Genomic DNA, 22,667 nt, shown 5'->3' on the forward strand with positions numbered 1-22,667 from the left:
AACATATAGTTACAAATTAAAACAGTTTTTGCTGCACAAATCTGGTAGCCAGAAATAATTTTAGCAGTATGTAGTTCAAGCTTAATGGCAATATATTAAAGAGGGATTTTAGCATAGAAAATGTGTAAGTCAGGTCATTTAGGGGAAGGGAGGATTGTTTTGGTTAAACAAGGGCTTTAAATGGGTACAGAACACCCTACAGTACAGTAGTCTCTAAATAAGAGAACACCCCTCGGGAAGCAAGCAAAATGTTCTTATAGGCGAAGTGTTCTCTAGGACGGAGTTAGCCACCAGACACAATATGAATCAATAAATAAATAAATACATATTAATTACTTGTCATGATGCATGTGCATCGACATGTGAAATGAACTGAATAAGTAAAAGCAAAACAATAGGCAAGTGTATGTTAACGGCGGTTATGTAGAGATTTCATAAACCAATCAGTGTCCCATCCATTGTGAATGAATCCCTATCGGTGCCAAGAAGGTGTTCTTTTAAGCGAAGTTCCTGTTCCTTTAGCCGGAGCATTTACAGTGGGAGAACTAAGTTCCACCACAAGGATGTTCCCTTAGGTGTTCTCTTAGGAGCTGTTCCTATAAGTGGAGACTACTGTATTTACAAAAAAACACACTGCTGTGCCCTATGTTGGACATATCGCAGTGATATATTGTTCAACATAGTCCCAATTGTTTTGATGTTGACAAAGATATCACTGGATACAGCAAAGGTAAAGCAATGCATTTATTGTAAAAAATAACAGGGTTCTGTAAGCTTTCAATTTTGGATACCCCTAATGTCACAATTATCACACAAAATGAAAAGGTCAGTTCCAATGCCACTACACTGTAAACAGCTTGATAAGAACGGATATATAGAACACCTTACTTGCTGACATCTTTATTTTTTCAGTAAGACAGAAAATAATACAACACTCCAAACTAACATCAGCCAATTGGCCTTTAATGTCCCTCATTTAGTGACAAATCAACCTTCTGCTTCATTACATATAAATGATATCCTGCTGTGAGCTTTTCACCTATAGGATTGCCTGACTGTCTCCACATTGCCCCACAACCTAGATTCTCCCTACATGTGGCCGGGCAATGGGAAACTTTTACTGCCAGGACGAGCCTATTACAGTGTGAGAAGGAAGTGTCCTGAAGGTTTCATTTAATTTAACAAACTTTAGGCATTTCTTCATGGGTTACCAAAAAGCTATGAATTCAAGGACACCCTGAGCTTAAAAAGATAGATAGATAGAAGATACACTTGCTTAGTCTTTTGTGTATTAGGATAGACATAATCTGTTTTTAATACTGTCTTAATGTTTTTAATGCTGTTGCTTGGTTATCGACTGCCCTCTGTATCACAAATGTTGATGGTTGCTACTCAAATATGTTCCTTCCGTTCCTGGAATGGCATGCCTCTGAAGTATGCTATGATAGCCATGCTGGTTGAGCTTGCCATGGACTTGGTAAAGATCACCAACTCTGTCACCAGCAAAGCAACCCCAGACCATGACACTGCCTCCTCCATGCTTGACAGTGGGAACAACACATGCAGAACTCATGCGCTCACCCTCTCTGAGTCTTACAAATACTCGGCGGTTGGACCCAAATATTTCAAATTTTGACTCATCGGTCCATAAGACCGACTTCAACTCCTCAAACGTCCAGTTTCTGTGTTTTTTGGCCCAGGCAAGTCTCTTCCTCTTATTCTGCACTCTTAACAATGGTTTCTTTGCAGCAATTCTTCCAGTTAGGCCAGCTTCACGCAATCTCCTCTGAATAGTTGATGTTGAAACATCTGTACTTCTAGTAGCATTTAGCTGAGCTTGTATTTCAGGGGCAGTTAATCGCCGGTTTCGCAGACGTGACTCGAATAAACTTGTTCTCTGATTCTGAGGTCACCCTTGGCCTGCCTGACCTTGTTCGGTCCTCATGAGTGCCAGTTTCTTCAAATCGTTTGCAGTTACAGACACTTGCAAAGTTCTTGCGATTTGTCTTAAAGATTGACCTTCATTTCTTAAAGTAATTACAGTCTTTTTTCTTTGCTTAACTGAGCGTATTTTGCCATTTTCTGCTCCCTTACATTCAGGAATGATAAACTTGTGCCTGTACTATCTGTATTTATAGTAATCATGGACCCTCACCTGTTAACAATAATTGGTGACAAAAGGTTAATTAGGTAACATGCTAGTTAACTCGGAGAACATCTAACAAAGACATTTTTATACTTAGGCCAGTGTTCTAACCGTGTTATACACATTTCAGACTTTTAACTGACTTGGGCTTCAGACTGAAATCCCCATGCTTTGGGTGACCATTTCATTGAAATTGACAAGATTTACATTTTCATTTAAAAATAAATTTTTTGAATGCAATTCCCTTATGATTATCAGCTTATATAAGTTAATATATAAAATGAAATATTAAGTGTTTATAGACAAGTTTATACAGTTAAAAGCATAGATAATCATGAAAAACCTGGTTTCAAGCAGGTGTACTCAAACTTTTGACTGGTACTGTATATATATAGACAGTGCTTGTGAAGGCATTGCCCAGCCGAGCCTGTTTGAAAAAGCCATTTGAAGAGGCCAGAGTTGCCGTGAGGATGCCAAGATTCCAGGAGCCCAGAAGTAAGTCAGTTTAGGGGATGATGATCCCAAACAGTATAGAGGGTTTTAGTAGTGTAGTAGGTTCCTAGAGTGGGATGTTTCTTTTAGTGAAGCTAGCGCTCGCCTTGTGTGGCAAAATTTTATTTTTAGCTTTGTTTTGTTTTGTTTTCTTTATGAAATCTGACACTAATTATTAAGTGTGACACTAGGGCTACCATTGCTTCAGTATTATTCAGTGATGACCCACATTTGTAAAATCACCCTGTTGCAGATCCCTACACTAAAGTGATAACTATTTATCTTCAGTACAGAAAATCATATTTTCAGATTTCTCATGATAATCCATATTTACAGTAAATGAAATAACTGAATAGTTTAAATACACTTTTGGCAAGTCTCTAATCTTTTGCATTTAACAGACACTGAGGTTCAAACACTGCTTTATGTCTTGCACAGAAGAGGAATTACATCGGGATTGCACATTGTAAGCAATTTATCAAGAGAACATAACTGAATCTTACTTACCAGCCTTCTCCTTTTCTGATACTGCAGGCATTGTCTAAAAAAAATATATAAAGAAGGAACAACATTGAGTGAAATAGCTCGCATCAGTCGATTTTCAAGGTGCGGTATCCAAAGCATAATCAACAAGTACAGAAAAAACATCATCTGTAATTGAGAAACCCAGGACTGGAAGTTATCTAACAAGCTGTCTAACAAGGATGAGCAATATTTGAAGATAATATCCTTAATATATACAGTATATTAAGGATATTATATATATAGTGAATACTGTAATAAGTGTATTTCAGGTTCACGCAGTCTTTCAGTGAATATATCAGCCAGGTCTTAAATTATTTTTTCTTGCATTTTGGTGTACATGAACAATGTGTTTGTGAACAACACCAATCAACCAACAAACAAACAAATGTATAGTCATTTCATCAAAACTTTTTACTTTGATTTATTTTGTTTACCCACATGGGAAATACATGACATTTGAAACTTTAGATGAATAACCAAAGTAGTTATTAGAGAATATGGCATGATGGTTGGTTTAATTTGACATATGGGTATCCAAATAATGTCGGTAACTTTATAATAATGGGGAAAAAAATGAAAATAAATATAAAAGTATGGTAACCGTGCAGGAACCCAAATCAACATGCCTACTTATAAACTGACTGCATAATATTCTTAAAACTTTTGATGTTGTTTTCCAGGATTTACAGTAATAAACCACTGGATTACTGACTAGTATTTAGAGAATTATTTAAGTATTGTCTGTTTTCACACAAAGAGCAATGACTAACGCTGATACTTCACTTTCTCTGACTGAGAAAAATCATCTCAGCTCCAAGTATAAACTCCACATTATTAATGTAATGATAGTCATGAGTGACACTATATATATATATATATATATATATATATATATATATATATATATATATATATATATATATAATTATATATATATATATATTATTTTTTTTTATTTTCTTAGCAGACGCCCTTATCCAGAGCTACTTACAGTCGTAAACAAAAATACATTTCAAGAATCGCAGTACAAGTAATGATACAATTAAGAGCAAGATAAATACAATGACTTTGGTTCTAGCAGATAACAGTGTCAGTGATAGTTACATCAGGATATAATTAAATACAAAATACTACAGATATATATTGTTTTTTTTACCTGAAATCTAAAAACAGAAGGCACAATTAATTTTGTACACCTTATTTGTTTTATATGTTTTTGCTGTATACGGTATATTGTATAATAATACAAATAACGTGTACATTTATCTAATGACTTCATAACACCCATTAAACCCTTAAGCACATTTCACAACCATTAATTACACTGGAAAGCTTGATCCATCAACAAATATGTTTTCTGGCTTCAAAATACAAAATAGTCATCGCAGTGGTATGTATCTAACTACCCACAACCTAATATGTCAAACTGATGTTTCTGTGATTTATACAACTCTAATGAAATCGGAAAGTCACGGACTCATGCAGCCTTTGGCACAAACAGTCCTCATTTATTCTCTAACCTTGAAAACATCCACAATGGTGATATCAGAATACATTTTTCACATACTTTCACTCCTCAAATATGTTTTGAACACACTTAATAGGATATATTAGTGTACACTGATAATATGCAGGTTCTTGTGTATCAAAGAAAACATTAATCTTGATACTCAACTATTTGGGGAGTTTAGTAGAAAATGTCAAAGTTTCCCTTAACATAGAGTATATATCTTTTTGTGGGATTAAGTCCAATTTTACCTTAAAAGGTGTTTAGTCAGAGCACCAAACATTCTGTACTTTAATCTGAACTGATGTACAGCCTCCTACCCCAATCCCATAACCTTCCCTGCTGTCAATTCCCCAGCCTAAATGACAGCAATTTAGCAAGACAACCAACCCTTGTTAATAATACCTCTGTACTCCCTCTGCTGGCTGGGAAACTATTACTGTAACTGCACACATCTAGGCATTTCTCTGCCCCCACCCACACCTCCTCCTCCCTCAAAAAAGCTACAATGCTTTATAACCATTATACAGTGGGGGAATGCAACTTCTGTCACTTGCAATAAAAGATATGTATTACCTACTGTACCCTATAAAGGCAGACTTGTCTAATAGGTTAATTTACCTGTATTTACTTCACACAGCTTACTGATTGATTTTATAACATGTCCACAGGCAAAGAAATAAAACAATATGTGTGTGTAAAACAATTGTGAAGATGCATTCAAACCACATAAAAGTATGATAACTACTGAAGAATGGAGATTTAAAACAAATTCACATGGAATGCATGGGACTTTTCTTGACATTTGACCTTAGGCTCTACAAATGACCTCAACCCCTGACTTGGTTTTAATCCAGAGGCCCTGGAAAAGATTAAAAACCTGCAGAACATTCAAAATTCCAAGGTGGGAAGACCTATTTGTATTTGAAACTTGTTAATGTGTCAAATTTAAACCAAGTGAAGTGTCCAGAGCAAAATCTTGTCGTGTGTGGCACAGCTACCTCCCTGAAGGCTTTCTCTACGTGTTACAATGAGAGCATTTGGACCTTACCTTACACTCACATTCACCTCATAAAACTGCATCCATGCAATTAAATTAATCAGGCAATGATATCAACACACTGAATGGTATATGGGATTAACCTAAATTCAACCCAGTCTGGCCATCTTTTGCAACACAATGGCAATTCATACATACAGATATACAGTATATTAAAACTGTAGTTTTTTTTTACTAAACAATTTTACATGCAAAGTATTAATTATAACTGGTTAAAGTGAACTTTTTTTTATTAAATACATTGATTTCTGATTATAATTGTACTACTTATTTTGACATGCTAATGCTGTTTTCGATGACCATCTTGGGTCGGGAGCTTCACTCAGCTGTAATAATTGTAAGTCGCCCTGGATAAAGGCGTCTGCTAAGAAATAAATAATAAAATAATAAGAACTTGCTTCAAAAGGCATGTCAGCATTCTTATTACAATATAGAGGCAGCACCTGAGGACTGAACCCCCTTCTCCAGGTTCAGAAACAAACATGCTGTTTACAGTGGTTTTATAAGAAACCCAGACTCAGTTGGCACTACAGGATGAGATTATCTTACTCAACTCAGCCGACATTAAAGTTCCTTATACATGACAGCACTAAGGACAGAATGCTCAGAAACTATCAAGTACTGTTTATACAATAAAGACCATAATAGTCCAAACTTTTACTACAGTAATATGGCATCCAGAATAGTTTCAAGATTGTTTTCTATATGATGCAAATTAGATACATTCTGAGGAGTCCATTAGTGAACATTATCACAGCAGGAATTCAGTTGCTGTATTGTCAAAAGTGGCTAGCCACAGGGACTATGTCTTTAACACGTATTTTCTAGAAGCAACCTAAAGTGTAAGTAAGAGTGTCTGAGACAAAAACCTTTGTCTTCACAATGAAGCTTTGTATCTGATTGGCACCTAATCTCTGTTTGGCTCCATGTTCTTTAAACAGACAGAGTGCTGTCTTTTATTTGTGTTCAATAGGCGAGAGTTCAGTTGCTTCTTAGATAAAAGACATTTGACTTGTTTTCAAAATATGTTGCAAAATGATTACAAAAAAATAAAGATTTTATAGGATATCTAAGGGTCCCATAAATACATTAATAAAATGTTTTTCAAATCAAATAATAAAATAATTGTTAAGTCTGCACTGCCATCCGTGCAAGCATTTTGTGATCAGGAGATTAAAGCTTGTCTTGGTCCCAATCTGTCTGGCGCTGCTATTTCAAATGACCGTAACTCATTCAACCTTTTTACGTCATACAGTACTAAAACTATCAAGACATCATTTTTTTTTTGTTAAAGAAATTCTGAATACTTCATTTGAGATTCTTTTTCAGAACACATGTAAATGCAGATACTAACTTGCCACATCCTCTAACTTGTGGCATAGTTTAAGATAATACATATGTCTGGATGAATTTGTATGTAAAGCAAATTGTAGATTAGTAGATACCAAAGAATCCCTACTACTCATATACAGACCATTACACAGATATTTATTTATTTATTTTGACTAGCTATATGTAAGTTTCATGTGTGTCAGTATTCATAAGTACTGCATTAAAGAGGTATGTAGTAACACTACAGTGGACTATTGACAGTGGTAACCTTTTTTCTTATACTATTTTAAGTGGTAATACCTTTGCTTTAGTTTGCCTTTTTAGAATATTAATTAAGGGCTTGTGAAAACTGCTTTTAAAATCGCATTCTGTAGTGTTCCCCTCTTCTTCACTGCTGTGCATTCCTTGTTTTATCTGCAAAGCCATTTCATTTAATAGCCATGCAACATATCAATCGGAGAGAAAACGTTAGGGAAGCTTCCAGATATTATAATGTTAAACTATAAACAATAACTAATAGTCTTAAAAGTGAGATAAGCAGTTATACTAATAATGTATTACCAAATATTTAAAAACTGTATTTACCCATGACAACACAAACAATTTTTAATAAAGATATTCAACTCCCTTCAAAAACGACATCTGGGATATAGATATAGACTGGATTACCAACAGTACATGTTCTCTAAGACATAATGGGCACACGCATGTATGTTACAGTAAGTGTGAGAAACAAAAACTCTGACGTTCAGTTATTTAAGCAAAGCTTCTACACCTTTTAATGTTTTCCATATGCTGTATGTGAACTGTGTTCTCAGGAAGTGATTTCACATTTTGGCAATGAAGCAATTAAATTGGATTTTCCTGCTGCACCAGATGGGTCCACTGGGTCCACTGAAAGGCAACTTCTTTTCCTTCTTTTGACTGCCCACAAATAAAGGAAATTGAAAAGGATGGCTTAGCTGTTCTGCAGGCTTTCCAACTGTCTAAGCTGCCCTCTGCTGTGAGGTATGAAGTACTTTACCAATGAGATATTTATTATTTATTTCTTAGAAGACGCCTTTACCAGGGTGACTTACAGTTGTATTGAATTGTCATTACCTTTTCTTGTCAGTCACAACGTATAAACTGGATAAAACTATCCTAGCATTCCAAGTATAACATCTTACAGTATTGTACACGGTATTCATAAGTCGTTTTACCTGGGTGTCATGCACATTTAATGTAACTATTTACATTTACATGATAGTGTCTGACACTTTAGGTAAGGTCATTATTTATAGCAAGAATTGTTTTTCTTATAATATTTATGCAACAGTGTAAATTATTTGTTATCAAAAGAGAAACAGAGCACCTCATGTGTAACTGTATGTATTTCACAGCATGCCTTTCCTTGACAAGGCATTGTCCTGGGCGCTCGTCTGTAAGTTACAGCGCATGTGTTCTGGTGCATACTTGATTAAACAGCACATGTCTTGAAAAGGGTTAAATTAACGGTGAATTTATTCAACACAATGGCACCCAAGAGGCTATGATTTAATCCTTTGTTTCTCAGTGTTGATGTTGTTGCCTCTGTCCATTAGGATAATTCAGTTGGTTCAGTTAAAACTGCTGGGTCTTAGAATCATGTTAACTTTTACTATATTATTATTATTATTATTATTATTATTATTATTATTATTTATTTCTTAGCAGACGCCCTTATCCAGGGCGACTTACAATCGCAAGCAAATACAAATACATTCAAGTGTTACAATATAAGTCATACAATAAGAACAAGAAATACAATAATTCTCAAGTGTGACGAACCACAATTCAATAATACAGCAGATAATAGTGAAAGTTACATCAGGATATGATTAAATAGTGATAGTTACATCAGGATATGATTAAGTACAAAATACTACAGATTAAACACTTGGCAGATTACAATATTCTGAGGTACAGGATTAAATGCAGTAAAATAGGGGGCAGATAAGAGCAAAATAAAGCATATTTAAATGAAGGGTGATAGTGTCCCAGGATACAACAGAGGAGTTCTACAGGTGCTGTTTGAAGAGGTGAGTCTTAAGGAGGCGCCGGAATGTGGTCAGGGACTGGGCAGTCCTGACATCTGTAGGAAGGTCGTTCCACCACTGCGGAGCAAGGGTGGAGAAGGAGCGGGCTCTGGAGGCAGGGGAGCGTAGCGGAGGTAGAACCAGTCTTCTAGTGCAGGCGGAGCGGAGAGGTCGAGTGGGGGTGTAGGGAGAGATGAGGGTCTGGAGGTAGCTGGGTGCAGTCTGATCAAGTTATCTGTAGGCTAGTACAAGAGTCTTGAACTGGATGCGAGCGGTGATCGGGAGCCAGTGGAGCGAGCGGAGTAGTGGAGTAGCGTGGGCGAAGCGAGGTAGAGAGAACACCAGGCGAGCAGCAGAGTTCTGGATGAGCTGGAGCGGACGGGTGGCGGACGCAGGGAGGCCAGCCAGGAGGGAGTTGCAGTAGTCTAGGCGGGAGAGTACCAGGGCCTGGACCAGGAGCTGGGTAGCATAGTTGGTGAGGAAGGGTCGGATTCTTCGGATGTTGCTCAGGAAACTATAAAATGTAATTAATTGGTGTTCATAGTTTAGCACTCTACTTAATCACCAATAAGACCTTCTGCAGTGGTACACAAAGTAAGCCATACTGACCTCAAATGCAGTGAAAAAATATTATAAACAGCTTGTTCCTTTTTTCTGCAGGACACGTTCTTGTGATTATATTTAGCATGTGAGTACTATCCAGCTCTCCCTCTCACCAGCCAACCCAGAAAAAATACATTTTGGTAAATTTTCTTAACAAACCTAAATCTCTTTTTAAAACAAGTATGTAAAATACTATAAGGAATAACATCTGGCTAGGTATGAAATATATTATAATCCAATAATATGCATTTTCTTTTCATTCTTTTTTTTGTCTTCTAGATGTATAAATCGCTTGACTTTCTGTTTTTATATTCTGTTTATATTCATGAAGTTATCAGAAATCTTAACCTGAAAAACTGATTAAATAGAGTCTTTTATTGTTGTCGAGTTTATTAATTCTAAAATTCAAAATGTTTTTTTAAGGCATGTTCACCTGCCCTGCTAAATGAGTAATGGACATTTGGGAGGGCCTACACATAAATTTGCTGCAATGTTGTTTTTTGCATTACATATAATATTACTTTGCTATAAGATCTCAGGTCACAGCGTAAGCAGTTGGCAGAATGCCCTGACAGATGTTTGCTGATTGCTCCTGCAGGAAAAGGGAAAATCTTGGCACAAATGCATATAAACCCTGTGGATGCACCAGGGGCTATGAAGGAGACATACAAATCATAGTAAAAACTAAATATTCAATTAACTTCTTGTGTATGCGTGGAATCTGAGCTGCAGATCCAACCAGGAAGGACGCTAAGGTTGGTGGTACGCCTTCACAGGGACGGGCCGACTCGATGGTAGGACGGAACTGGAAGTCGGCCATCTTGGGAAAAAGGCGTAGCTGTAAGACTGCTGAACGACTCTATTCTGATCAGCTGTGTTGTGTACAGCGATTGGATAGAGCGTGGCGCTGCACTGATCACAGAGAGGCGTTTAGCAGTACAAAGGGAACACAGCTACGTGAGTATGGCCCCTTACACTGAAACACTAATGAGCCAGAGCGCTGTGCTTTTGCTTTGATTTTGTGCTTGTTTGCAGACGAGTAGCGAACTGGGAGCTGAAGCCACGGAGCCAGCAAACACGTCCCGGAGAACCACTACCTTTGCACAGCACCACAACCCGCCCCTGCACTATTGGGACCATGTAATATTGTTTTGTTTACCCTTTTATTTTTGGAACTGTAATTCCATCGTTCCCAATACCATTTCTGGGAGCGGGGACAAACCCCCCCTTGTTCCTGGGGATTCACATAATAAATGGGACCATCCCTTTGTAAATAACCCTCTGTTTGGACAATACATCATCCCTGCACCACTCACATCCTGACAGTATGTGATTAAACAGCCTGAAAAATATGTAAATGACTCTGGGTTCCAGTCTAAACTACCTTAAAATGTTTGTATAGAGTCATTCCATTATTAATGACTGAATTCCAGCACAGAAATGCGTATGTGCTCAAAATACAAGCTAAACAAATCCTGATGACACACAGAACTGCCCTTTTGTATGCTTTTTCCATTAACAGTATTGCCATATTTCATTTCTCTCACATAACGTAATAGTGCGTGGTCACTGGATCTGTACCGCTACACGCATTGGACTCACCACACATTCCAGCAAGTTCAGTTATAATATTTTAACCCATCTGTGGCACGGTGCCCACCCCCTGTGTTATTATTATTATTATTATTATTATTATTATTATTATTATTATTATTATTGTATTATGATTTATGTATTATGTGACGACGAAAAAGCCTGTATTGTTGTTCGCGGCACGGACAAAAAGCCACTGCCATTATTTTGTTATTGTTTTATTGTTTTAGAAACCTCGTGAGCATGCGTGACATAATACATAAAAAAAAAAAAAAAAACATGCAATAAAGATAGTCAAGAGCAGGCACTGTGACCTAAATAATCACATGCTATGTATTTGTTTTCTAACAATATACCTATTTATTACACAGAAAGACATCCAGTGTTGGTCCCATGATACATCAGAACACACCAGTGACATCTGCAAGCCATTTTTACAAGCTATTAGGGGAATGAATAGCAAGAAAAATGTTTGTTGTATAATGCTTCAGGCTATGTGTAACTACATGACGAATGCTCAATCATAAAATAGTATTTTATAGTGTAACAATAAAAAGCACAGAATTTTATGACAGACTGTAGATACTAAATTATCACTGGGTACTAAATACCACCATCCTAAAACTCTTAAACTTGCAATAACCATTCTATACAAGCTTCTAACACACGTACAGTGGCATTCTGGGCGCGCTAGATGTCCCTCATGAAAAAATATATGTCAGCATGACACCGGAGCACAACTCAATCTTTGGAGCTGCCTGAATGTCCTTGTCAATAGGCCACTTTACATGTTGGTTTGTTTCACTTGGACAATGTGCTTGAAACTTGGCAGGGAAATCTCATGAAAATGTCCCAAAAAACGGTCTCAGTATTTGACCGTGAAAGTCTCAATTTCTTGTGAGATTCCAGGAAATGCTCATGAAATCAATGCCCACTTACACATGTAAACACGAATTTCTTGTGAAATGTTATTTAGCTCATTCAAGTCCTTTCCTAAAGCTGTCCAAAGATGGCAGCATGGAAATTAATGTTTTGTTTGCAGTATTTCCCTTATCAGATTGATGTTGCAGATAACCCCACTTTTCTCCCCGTCTTCCCTAGAACTTTGCATGATAATGGTAATCATACATGGATCTAAATGTGTTTGTAAAGTATCATACAGATTGTATTTACCAAGTTTCTGTTTAAAACTATTACTAAAAATGTTTGATAAACTGCATTGTGGGCTTGTGAATTCAGATGGTTACAGCTACTGTACAGTACTTCAGAATAGAATATTGTTTGCAAATAGCTTTCCAAACAACTGTCAAAACATCTTTATTGTAAAGTACCGGTACTATATTTAAATGTGTATAACTGTACTCCAATGCAATTTCTCCTAGTTACTTATGTCTGAGCAAAACCATACGTCCGCTGGAGCGAAGAAGAGACTCGGTGTTAATATCAATAAGGAAGAGGATATGATGAGGCAGCTTGATACAATGCACAACACAAACATTGTTTAACCCACTCTCAAAATAAAATGTGGTGTGGAATTTTCACAACTTTTTTCTCAGGAATCAACAATACTACTCAATATTCCAATTCTTTATTTAGCAGAAGCAGTCATACAAGTACAGCGCAAATGAGGATGCTATATTTGATATAAATAGATACAAAATAAGCTAATGAAACAAAAATGTGACATAAAATAAAAGTACACTGTCGGACTACAGAAATAAAGATAGCCGTGCATCTCTAATAGCAGGACTCTCTTCATATCGCTGTTGTACAATTCTTGCTGGAGGCTGAGGTAGCTGTTCCTCTGCTTGCCTGAACACCTCCTTACGGTCCTGGCACAGGATAAAGAAGTGTGGGCGACAGCACTAAAACAAAGTATTAAAAAAGCAGGCACTATCCATCAGCAAATCAGATCTAACCATTTACGTCACATGCGATGACACGTGGATTCTCTCTCGTGAAACTTTTCTCTGCTCATGTAAACAGTATTTTGTGGACTTTCACGGTTAACACCACAAGAATCTAAGTGGGCCATCAGCATGGCTAATTTAAATCTGACCCTCCTCCCCTTCTCCTTCATTTGCATAGCGTTCGGGGAAAAGTAGGCGTTCCAAAGGAAATGAGATGCTTTACATGTAAGCACAAAAAGGCACCATGTCCACGTAAATTTCACGAGAAACAGATGTCTCGAGAAAAGCCAAACAGTCATGTAATGTGGCCTAATGACGACTGTAAATAAATTACAACTGTTCAACCTGTTTTTACAAGTAAATATTTATCAGTATTTAAGTGGATCATAACAGGATACGATTTGTTTGCACTAAAGGTTTTATGGTATGCATGTTGTAAACATTGTAGCAAAAAAACCTATACAAGGTGGCACAGTAAAATCAGTTACTTGAATTATAATAATAATCCTCATAAGAATCCAAAAGTTATACTCCAATGTGTCCAAAAGCAAAAGTAGCCTCTTTTTAAAAACTTCCTGGTGTAAAATACAAATGCCCTCATTGTAGAGTAACCACAACACACTTTTTTTCCCAATGTACTTATGTACACCGGTGTTTGTGAGTTAGTGTTAACATTATATACGATGAACAGTGGGGTCACAAGCAGTGATAGGCTATATTGTAAATAAGAAGGTGAAACCTGAAAGGTTGAAGGGGACATGGTATGATCTGAAGAGCTGCCACTCTTATACTGTCTGGCGGAGACCATTCTGAAGCAGGAGGAAAGCAAACTGCTGGAAATTATCCACCACTTTGGTCTTTGAAAACTAGACATGGATTCTTAGATCACTATACAATCTGCCAAAAAGAAAGCGCCAGAATAACTAATGAACCAAACTAAAGGATAGATTCCCGCCATGTTTTCTGCAGCTTTAGAAAACACTGAAATCAGTGGGGAAAAACAGCTACAGAAAAAACAGTGAAAATAATGGCATATAGCACTATCCACCAGCGGATCTCCTTTGAAAATAATCCCCTATATGTCAGTCACAGGTCAAAGTGAAAGGCATGTTTTGATTTTGCCTGAGGAGTACAAAAACATGTACGCTCACTTCACATTAATTATTTATTCAAAATGTAGTAGAATGAAAATATGGATATTGTTGATGATTCCCTAAAACCTCGTAAGGGATAAACAGACTTAAGATACAATGTAATGTTATACTCACAACTTCTCCCACATATACTGCATATGCACACATATCCACAAAACCTATCTAACCAGAGACACGAGTTTGCTATTAATATAAAAAAAAATTCCCTTTGGTCCTATTAAAGAGAAGTCCTGTTTTTGTGTTTTAACTGGTCTCAAGAAAAAGCATTGTATCTTGGAGCATTTGCAGCACATGTCTTTTGGCAGGGCAAGGTTCTTGGAAAATACTGGGATGAAATATTTTCTATACTTAACTCTGTTTACTGTTACAGGCCAAAGCTTAGCCTGGTTGTTGTCTCTGTTTTTATCACACAGCAAACCTGAATGTTATCAACATGCAATATATAGGAGAGACAGGTACAGCATTATATAAAATAATACAGAATCACCTGTCAAACATAAGAAATAAAGTAAATGAACCAACAGTTCAACACTAAATAACATGAATAACCTACAATTTGTAGTCTTAGAAGAACTAAAATGAGATAATGTACACTATAGAAAAATAAATGAACATAAGTGGATAAACAGACTCAATACCATGATGCCCAAAGGTTTAAATAGAAAGGAGTAGTAGATTGTTAAATCATTAACTATGTAGTAAATTACATCACAAACACATTAATATATTTAAAAAGAAATAAGTGAGTGTAGTTACCATGGCATCAAAAGCCTATAAGAACTACTTTCCCTTGACAAAGGTATGTTAAACATACCAAACTGTTGGGAAGTTGGCTCTTTTAAGAAAAGAAAACTCATATATAGTTTAGGTATGTTTTTCAGTTAAGGTTTTTGGGGGAGTTGCAGAAAATCACATAATTCTGCCTGGACAGCCCTCGTGCACCCGTGAAACATAAATAGTATCAAATTTCTGAAAAAAAAATTATCAGGACCACACACAGCAACTCATATTGTTTCAGTATGTATCATGTTATACAGAGTAAAACCTGGCTACTAAAATAACAGCACACCAGCAGTTTTGTTCATGCCACACTATCGTTATAAAATATTCCTTTTAAGTAAAAGCATTTGGGAATTTACATCAAACCGACCTTGATACATGACATTGTACAATATAGATAAGCACTAAAAAGAAACTAACATCTTAGACAAATGGATTACCATAAAGGCTGATAAACATGTTTCTACCAATGATATCTGTCCAATGCATCTTAAGTAGTTAGTCTGTGGTAGCCAAGTCAATTGGTGGGTCTAAACACTTCTGTCATTAAAATATTACCCTCCCTGGCGTGTTTCCTATTTTCTTTTTTACAAACAGAAATACTTAAAATTTGCAAAACCATCTTTTAGAAGATCTAAGAGTTATTTTTGCAGTTCAGATTTATTTAATTGATTTATAATGACATAGCTTTTGAATTTGAGACTGAACAAACTGAGGTTCCCCTGCAATCTAATTTGTTTGGATACCGACCTTGGTACAACTCCTGAAAGAATTGTCTGTAAGGATGCATGTTATTCAAAATCTTGATTGCATTTATCTATGAACATGAGACCATAATAAAACAGTGTGTACTTGCTCTTTATAACAATTCCTAGCTTTTGTTTTCAATATAAAAGTTTAGTTTACCTGGATATGCTTTTAGAATTATGTCCAACAGAATCAAATTAAACTTGCTTTGTTCAAACTGAGTCCACAATTCAATACTAATATTTTTTATTTTATATCATCAATGCTTCATTAAAAACAACATATACAGTTATAACACAAACATTAGCTCAGGGCCGGCGTTAGGGGTAGGCGACATATGCGGTGACATAGGCAGCTGCCTAGGTTGCCATCCAATGGGGGGCTGTGACGGAAATATAATGAGTTCTGTTTGTAAATCTCCCTCTCGACCTGTGAGGGCACTAAGTAGCGAAAGGGAAAGGCTTTGGACAGGTTGGCCTGACAGTTCATTCCCTGGGTCAGGAAGTCAGTCAGCCTGGAAAAAGGCAAGACTCTGGTGCAGGAACGTATTGACCTGGAAGGTAAACGAGGTAGCAGCTGCAGGCAATAGAGTCAGCTGCAGTCGTTTACCAAAGGGTCATGCATAAAAGGGGCCAGGGAATTGTAAATCTTTTCCTTCGCTTGGGTTTCAGAGATACGAGGAGACTGGTAGGACCGGGAGATATCCCCAAAATAAAATAAAGAGTTTGTGAGTGTTTTGTTGGTATTTTCTGTTTAGTAACTGTCTGTGTTTTTTGTTAAATAGCACTAGACGGCTAAACACAAATCCAGAGCTGTCGCCAGGGGCCAGGACAAAGCACTTCACCAATAGCACGTAATATATTGTACTTCACCACAAGCACTGAGAGCACTAACTTTGGACCTGTGATTGTGTGTGTTTTGTACCGTGTTTATTGTTTGCCGTACTGCAACCCTTTTTCGTTACCGTGCAATACACATTGCTGTGTATTGCCAGCTCATTATTGTTTTCTGGCTGGTCATCAGACAATTGGATTTCTAATCATTAAAACCCTCATTTCACCCGTACTTTGATGTCTGTTTGTTATTTGAATTACTGCATCCGCACTGCACCTGATATACACCTGCTACCAATCTACCACTTTGCCACAGGGGTGTATTTTTTTGTTTTGTTTTTCCTTTTATACCAGGGCGCATATACAGTACATAGGAAAAAACTGTGCGCCCTGTAATAGGGTTATATATATATAATATATATATAGGATTATATATATAATATATATAAAGCACCTTTATTAAGAGCCGCGTTATACAACTGTTTCTTGCAACCAAACCAATACAATGCTAATACCCAGAACTAGTTCACTACGCATCACGATATCCGCTGGTGTGACAGTCAGGGAGTTGAGGAGTAGGCAGCGCAGAGTGAGGCAAAGTGAAGAACAACATGTAACTGTGACAGAAAAAAGAAAATCTCGATAAAATGACTAAAAAACCTTCTGGTTCTCAGTTTCGAAAAACGACGAGCAGAAAAGGAAAAATTTCAGGAAGGGCTCTATTAAGCAGTTTATAAAAAATCAGAGACAAGATGACAGCACAGAATCTACGTGAACGGCAGCAGTTGTACCTGTACATGAAACCAACAGCAGTCCTATAGAGAGTCAAGAACCCGCAGAGACAGAAAGCTCAGAAAAAAGCTCTAGCAGACAAGATGTACAGCATCAGCAACTGGAGGAGGAAACAGACTCACATGTCCATGATGATGGGCAACAAGCAAACCGCATACAGCTCCTGAATTGGTGAGTGACTCTGTAAATTGGCCAAAAATACTAGATAATGCAACCCGAGACTATTTGGTTATGAAAGGGCCCATTAAAGTGACAGATTTTAATTTCCCTTGATCTGATGACAATCGGCGGTTTACTGTAAACAACTATAAGCGTGTCCTTCGAAACGGAGAGCAAGTGGAGATGAAATGGCTTGTATATTCATCTTCAAGCAATGCGGTCTTCTGTTTTTGCTGTAAATTGTTTTCGAACGTAACAACAAACATCACTGGCTCTGGAGTAAGAGACTGGAAAAATGTATCGTCCTTGCTTAGTCAGCATGTGTGCTCCCCCCGTCACATTGACTCATATAAAAAGTAGATGGAAGCCGAGTTACGTCTGAAATGTCATAAAACTGTCGATTACCAAAATCAAATGCTGATTCGCCAAGAAGAAGCAAAGTGGTGGAATGTGCTTGAAAGACTTTTAGCAATCATTCAGTTCTTGGCAGAACACAATCTTGCTTTTCGTGGTTTCAGTGACAAACTTTACCAACCGGGCAATGGCAACTTTCTAGGTTTACTTCAGCTGCTTGGTATATTTGATCCAGTGATGCAGGAGCATGTCAGATGTGCAATGTCACATGAAGTTTGTGATCACTACCTGAGCAAGGACATTCAGAACGAGCTAATCCAGATCATGTCGGGTAAAGTGAGAAACAAAATTCTGAAATATCTGAAAGAAGTAAAGTATTTTTCTGTAATCTTGGATTGTACACCTGATTTGAGTCACAAAGAGCAAATGTCTGTGACTTTACGATTTGTTACTGTAAGCAACTCTCAAGTTAAAATCAATGAGCAGTTTTTAAGCTTCATTGTTGTTGAAGATACAACAGGTAGGGGTCTTACAGAATAGTTTCTGCAAGAACTGGAGAGGCTTGGTTTAAACATTGATGTCTGTAGAGGTCAGGGATATGACAATGGCTCCAATATGAAAGGAAAGGATTTGGGTGTTGTGGCAATGTGCTCCGCCCCTGTGTGCATTTCTGTGTTGTATGTTGCGTGTGTTAATGTTGGTGTATAGAGATTGGTACACAGGATATAAACGTGGTATTTAAATTGTATAATTGTATTTAGGCACGGGATTGCACATCACTGCACGTGCATTTGAAGTAAGTAATATGTGCGCACGAGGTTGCACATAATTAATTCACGTGCTGGGATTCAAGTGAATAATTAATTAGTAATTGAATCCCAGCACAACAGTATAAATAGATGCACATTTCATTCACTCGGGGTTGGGTGTTCGTGAGTGGAGAACGGGTGTAGAGAGGAGGAGAACTGAAGAGAAATAAAGAATAACAATTGCTACAGCGTGCTGGAAGTGCCAGCACGGTACTTGTTTAAACGTTCGTCCGCTTGTTTTGTGTGTTAGTGCGTTTTGTTTATATATTTATTTTGGTGTAAGTGCCGTGTCCTGTTTTGTGTTTAAAACCTTTTTATTTTGCAATAAACCTTCTGTACGCTACCATTGCATCTCAGCTTCACTCACCACTACTGTCTGTCTGTGCTTCTTCCGGGTCTGACGTGTCACCACTCAGCCAGCCTTGTGACAGTGTTCAACACAGAATCCTGGACCTGAACCCTTTGGCTTTCTATGTTCCTTGTGGATGCCACAGTTTGAATCTTCTTGTCATTGGTGATGCAGCTATGAGCTCAAATGAAGCAGTCACTTTTTTGGTGTTTTGCAGAGAATATACGCTATATTCTCTGCGTCGACTCACTTGCTGTAAATTGGGATGGGAGTGCAGAGTGGAAAGTGTCAAAGCGGTGTGGTTTCAGATTGGAGAGGTGCATGATGCTCTCACCTCTATTGCCGAACAGCAGGGTACTGATGCAGGAGTGCAACATGAGGCTTCATGTCTTGCACAAAAACTGGAGGAGTATACATTCCAGGTATTACTCGTTGTGTGGTAAGATATACAGTTTCACATTAATCAAGTCAGTAAAATCATGCAAAGCAAATCAGTCGACATCAGTGTGGCAGTCCGAGTTGTCGAGGCAACTCATTCATTCTTGATAAAGTACCGTGAAACAGGATGATGCCAAAACAACAGCAAAGGACCTTGCTGAAGAAATGGGAAATACACCACAATTCTCAGCAGAAAATGTGAAACGACCATGCCTCAAGAGAAAACAGTTTGACTATGAGTGTGATGACCAAGCTGCGCTAGATCCAGAACAGCAATTTTGTGTTCAGTGCTTCAATACGCTTGTCGACACTGCATTGCAATCCCTTGAGCATCACTTAGAGCAGAGGAACATTGCAGATACTTCAGTGTTCTGTATGACATCCACAGTTTTAAAGATCTGGAAAAAGAGGAGTTATGCAGTAAGTGTAACAATCTTCAGATACACTTGACATATCAAGGAAAGTCCAAAATGAACTATGTGAAGAACTCGTCAGCTTGGCCGACCTTCTGCCACAGAAATCATCACCAGTGGATGCTTTGCAGCTCATTTTATCACATGGATTTAGTGATGTCTTTCCTAATACCTGGACTGCACTCTGAATACTGTTAACGATCCCTGTCAGCGTGGCGTCAGGAGAGAGGTTTCTCCAAACTGAAACTAATGAGCCTAGAGAGACTGGTTGGACTGTTCATGCTGTCCATTGAGAATGAAACTGCAGGAGAAATGAGCTACTCTGACCTGATTGACGAGTTAGCCAGCAGGAAAGCTCATTGAATTGCCATCTGACTCAAGTAAGATATTTTTTAATTATTAAAGGACAACTTTCAAAGCTTTTTGATCCAGTGCAAAATTTGCTCCACTTTGTGCAACATCAAAAAACTTGAGCTTTTCACAAACTATGTTTAACACCACAGCGGTCTTTTTGGCACATCACGGTTTTTTAATGCATTTTTCTCCACTGATTTGGCAGCTAGGCACCTGTGCTTTTTTGACTTTTCCTAAATATATATATATATATATATATTAAACATCTCAAACCATCCGTAGACCCAAGGTTGCAGAAACTTATGGAGATATAATACGTTATACCTAGAACTAACGCAGCTGTCATTTTGACTGTCATAGTAAAAACAGTGGGCTTGGCTTAGAGCTGCTGAACTTGAGAGCTTCACACTTGTTTTGAATAGCTACAGGAGATATACAACGCAAGACTGCACAGACAGTCTTAGGCATGATTATATTGAAAAGATATATTTTTAAAAAAAGTTACTGAATAATAGTATATCAAACCAGCTATTGCAAGTCTGGAGACGGAAATTACCGTTGAATAGCTAACAGAGTCGAACTCATGCACAAAATAAAAGGCGGGTAAACAGAAAACATAAAATAAAACGGTCAAACAAACAAATCTCGGGCACTATTCTCTATTGCTGCACAGAGTGTTGTAAGTGTCCGCTGCATGTCAAAATTCATCTCTGAGCTGCTAAAACCACTCTGTTTTATAGCTCATCATTTGCAATCATAAGTCCCCTTCCAACACCACCCCCAAGTCTCGTGTCAGTGCTCGTGTTGTAACAGGTTTCCCTCACGTGTAACAAGCAGGCTGCAAAAACTGTGTCACAGACAATATCCTGAAGGAAACAAATTAATTTACTGTAGTAATGTAAAGGGGGAACTGCAAATATATGCTGTTCAACATTATTCATACAGTACCAAAAAAAAGAATATTATGTGACAAATATATGAATTAGGTTACTAAAGAAGATAAATGAAGATGCAATCTATGGGCCCTTTATTATTTTTTATTTTATTTTGTTTCACCACACAAATTGATACTACACAGTACATAGAGTAGTCAAACCTGTCAAGCATATGTGATATAGAAGAGATTGGATGCTGTTAACACTCGGCTGCTGTCAAAATGCAAGTTCTTCATAGTTTTTTTGTTTTGTTTCCATAGATAAAAATCACTGTCTGATACAAATAAGGTAACCCTAAACTGATGAAAAGTGTTGCTGTTATCAAGGCAATGATAATGATTTGCTAAAGCAAAGAATCAAATTACTCATACTGCTTTCACTGCGTCTCCTTATTAAGAAGTCTAACAATTAAACCTTAGTATTAAATTAAACCTTACAAAAAGGATCCAGAAGATGAAAAAGGTAAGTATTTAGTAGAATTTTTTATTCATTTTTTTTTTTTACTTAAAATAATATAGAGGGGCTCCCAAGTGGCGCATTCGCATGCGTGGAGTGCAGGATGTGCCCTATAGCCTGGAGGTCGCCGGTTCGAGTCCAGGCTATTCCACTGCCGACCGTGGTCGAGAGTTCCCAAGGCGCGGTGCACAGTTGGCTGAGCGCTGCCCTGGGGGGGGGAGGGCTTAGGTTGGCCAGGGTGTCCTCGGCTCACCGCACACCAGCGACGCCTGTAGACTGGCCAGGCACCTGCGGGCTTGCCTGTAAGCTGCCCAGAGCTACTATGTCCTCCAACGCTGTAGCTCTGGTTTGGCGGCATACGGGACTGCAGAGTGAAAAGAAGTGGTTGGCTGACGGCACACGCTTTGGAGGACAGCGTGTGTTCGTCTTCACCGCTCCTGACACAGCGCAGGGGTGGTAGCGTTGAGCTGAGCCTAAAATACAATTGGATATTTCAAATTGGGAGAAAAACAGGGTAAAATCAATTGGAGGCACTAATTTTTTAAATAAATAAATGATATGGAAAGGCACACAAAGAGGTATGCACTGTACTGTAAAAGTTACTGAATAATCCACTTGAACACCTGCACCATCACCTCCACAATGGATTCAATAAAAAAGTGGTTGAGCATTGTTTTTTGTTTATCTGTATTTTTAAAAGAAAACATTTAATGGCTGCATTTCACAATTTTTTGGTATTATATGTGCTGCCAATTAAAGTAATTGCTCTGTTTACTGGGGATTCTAAAATTCGGAGGCATTAGGACCTTGTACAGAATGTCTTGCATCATACCGATTTCCCTAAGCTCATTGATAATGCATACTTGGTC

General features: G+C 37.7%; 1 pseudogene; it reads right to left on the reverse strand.

Moving 5' to 3' along the window:
• LOC117409397 (rho GTPase-activating protein 7-like) overlaps positions 1-22,667 on the reverse strand; it is a 184,130-nt pseudogene that overhangs the window by 90,016 nt on the left and 71,447 nt on the right.

The sequence above is a fragment of the Acipenser ruthenus genome, chromosome 2, assembly GCF_902713425.1.
Source record: "Acipenser ruthenus chromosome 2, fAciRut3.2 maternal haplotype, whole genome shotgun sequence".
Lineage (NCBI taxonomy): Eukaryota > Metazoa > Chordata > Actinopteri > Acipenseriformes > Acipenseridae > Acipenser > Acipenser ruthenus.